The sequence below is a fragment of the Sus scrofa genome, unplaced genomic scaffold (assembly GCF_000003025.6).
Source record: "Sus scrofa isolate TJ Tabasco breed Duroc unplaced genomic scaffold, Sscrofa11.1 Contig2015, whole genome shotgun sequence".
In the NCBI taxonomy this organism is placed as follows: domain Eukaryota; kingdom Metazoa; phylum Chordata; class Mammalia; order Artiodactyla; family Suidae; genus Sus; species Sus scrofa.
The window spans coordinates 1-2,840 of record NW_018085003.1 but is presented as its reverse complement, the minus strand read 5'-3'; the positions used below and the strand labels follow the sequence as shown (position 1 = coordinate 2,840).

Below are 2,840 nucleotides of genomic sequence, written 5' to 3'. Positions count from 1 at the left end.
CATCCTTGTCCACACCTCCAGCTGCAGCTCTGTGGCCTTAAAATAGGCCAGACGCGCCGGGCCGTTAGTGCTGGTCTACTGCGAGTCCCGGACCCTGGGATGGGTACCTTGATCCCCGGCCCAACGCCAGGTCCAACCTGGATCTGGATGGAGCTAAGGTATGCTCGGCCGCGCCCAGCTCAGAGGGGGCCTTTAGGTTCGCACCCTGCCAGGGGCAGGCTTGCCCCGGCTCCGTGGCGCTCCAGTTCTCAGGCGTGGCCGCTCAGTCCGGGTCCAGCTCGGCGGGAACGCGGGTTATGGGAGCGCTCCCTCCGAGCTACCGGTCCCGGCCCGCTCCTCCCGCGCGCATCCCCTCCGCGGAGCAGCCCGTCCTGCTGGGAGGGAGCGAACACGAACCACCGCACCATCCCGAGGAAACTTGCAGCTCATCCGTTTTTGTTTTTCTCCAGCACTTTTCTCTGACGTCTTTTTGCTTCGTTTTATCTTGTTTTGGAGGGCTGAGTGGGGTCCAGGAAAGCAAACACAAAACAAGCAGAGGTGGGGAGGTGGGGAGTGGGAGCAAGGGGCCGTGGAGGCGCCAGGTCCTCAGCGCCCGCCCCAGGGGTGCCGGGCCCACCACCGGTCCTCTTGGCCCTACTGGGAGGTCAGCTGTTGTAGTGGCATGCTTTGAGGCCTGAGGCCGGTCCCTGCAGGCTGCCTGTAGCCTCACGAGGAGTGCTGCTTGGACTTGAGCTGTAGGCTGTCTAGGCTTGAGTTGCATGTGTCCGGGGTAGACGCTGTACAGCAAGGCGGGTGTGCCATAAGGGCAGGCGCCCGGTGACATGGTGGTGTTAAGTGAGGACCGGAGAGGTTGTTGATATTGAGGCCCGAGTTGGGCATGCTGGGCATGCACCGGGCCCATGCTTGAGGGCATGGTCATGGAGGAGATGGAGCTGGGGGCGGAGAACATGGACTGTGACGACAGCGGGCTCATGGAGTTGAAGAATGTGGAGCTCTTGATGGAGAGTGGCGCTGGCGCCAGACTCTTGGTGGCCCAGTTGTTGTAGGAGTAGCCAGCGGCGTACACATCCTCAGAGGCCGCTGAACCGGGGCACATAGCCGCCCTTGCACAGGTCCAGCAGCTGGTTACCCTCGCACTTGTGCCACTTGGCTCACCAGTTCTTGAACCAGACCTGCACGTGTGGCTCAGTGAGGTTGGTCCACACAGCGATCTCCTCCTGCATGCACATACTCATGTCCGGGTAGTGGTTCCTCTGGAACGTGGCCTCCAGGTCCTGCAGTTGCTGACTTGAGACACCCTATCATTTCCATCCCCAAATTTCAGCCATGAATGAGGTACAATAATATAAAACCCATCAATAACAAAAAGGGTTGGATTCAAATTGGGTTTCTGGTAGATGGGACAAATCCAGATCACCTGCCCAGATCACTAAATCCTTTTTACTAATATTTATGGAGAAGACATTTAAGATCTCTATTTGTACCTAAGTCAAGCTCCAAATTACCTATTGCTCTGTTTTACCTTCCTGAAATTTATATTTTAAAGAGATGGTCACTTTCACATAGGCATTTGATGCTTTCCAAAAAGCTCTCAAATTTCCTAGGTTTCCCTCTCTATCTATGGGACTTATTGGGATTCCTATAACTACCTGTGTAATTATCCTACTCCATCCCTATAACTGCCTCACTTTTAACTATGGCCCTTGGTTCACATTTGATCTGAAGAGGCTAGCCTGTAACTTCAGATGGTCCCATTGTAACAAGTACTAGTGTTTTCAGATGGGGAAGGCAATTCAGACAAAAGATTATTTTAGAATGACTATTTAAATAAGGTTTAGAGGGGAGCAATAGTTAAAGTTATAGGTACATTTTTATCATTAATCTTTAATTAGCCTTCTGCAATAAATCTTTTAATGAGGTTATTTTGGAGTTTTAAAGCATTTGGGGGCTTCTGCATACCAACAAAAATCGGTACAATAGTTTAAGATGAGAGCTCTCTCAATTTTAACAATTTAGAAGTTTTTCCAATTCAAAGGATCCAAGGAGGTAGCCCTAAACATATTTTTCCCTGCTAATTAATTTAGAAAGAGAAAAATTTTTTACCACTGTTGTTTCTGGCAGACCCTACTGCTAGAGACCCAGAAGACCATTGGCTTGAAAACAGTCCATAAAAAAAATCAGTTTGGGAGTGCCCCAAACAAGAAGCCAATCTTGGCCAGTTCAGGGTGGGGTTTCCTTTAATTCCCGTTTAAGTACTTGCGAGCATACATAAACCCATAGGTGGTTGCCTGCATGGGCGCTCTTTTGCCTTTAGGCTTTCCATTATTAATCTGGTAGTCTAATTCAGATATGAAATGATCTGAACAAGTTTCTGAGGACAGTATGGTGGATCAAATGTGTCCTTGCTTCTGAGTTTAGCTAACCAAAGTTACCCTTGAAACAGTTCAACTCTTTTTTTTTTTCTTAGTTTCTCCTTTCAACAGTTTACAATTACCATGGGTGTTGGAGTACTAGATTATCGGCCTCTGGTCATGCAGTATTTACTTGCTAGTTGTAGTGGGTCTCCCTTATTCTTCAGAGCTGAATAATTCAGCATTTGAATTAATTCTAATTCACTAGCAAAATTTCACCAGCACAATTTTTCTCGGTTCAGAGTGTTGGGGAAAGGTGACCTTGGCTTGGATCGTCAGTGTTGGAAAGTGAGACACACGAACACAGGGAGATCTTGACAAGGCTCTTTATTTTGCAGAAGGGCATGAGTGCTCAAAAAGTGCATGAAGAAGGAAGACCCCCCCCCTATTTATCTCTAACACAGGCAGTGTATCTCTTCCCTTCCATTT

General features: G+C 49.0%; 1 pseudogene; it reads right to left on the bottom strand.

Annotated features, from left to right (window-relative positions):
* Window positions 1-644: 644 nt before the first annotated feature.
* Window positions 645-1,298, bottom strand: LOC110258407 (annotated as a pseudogene).
* Window positions 1,299-2,840: the final 1,542 nt, after the last annotated feature.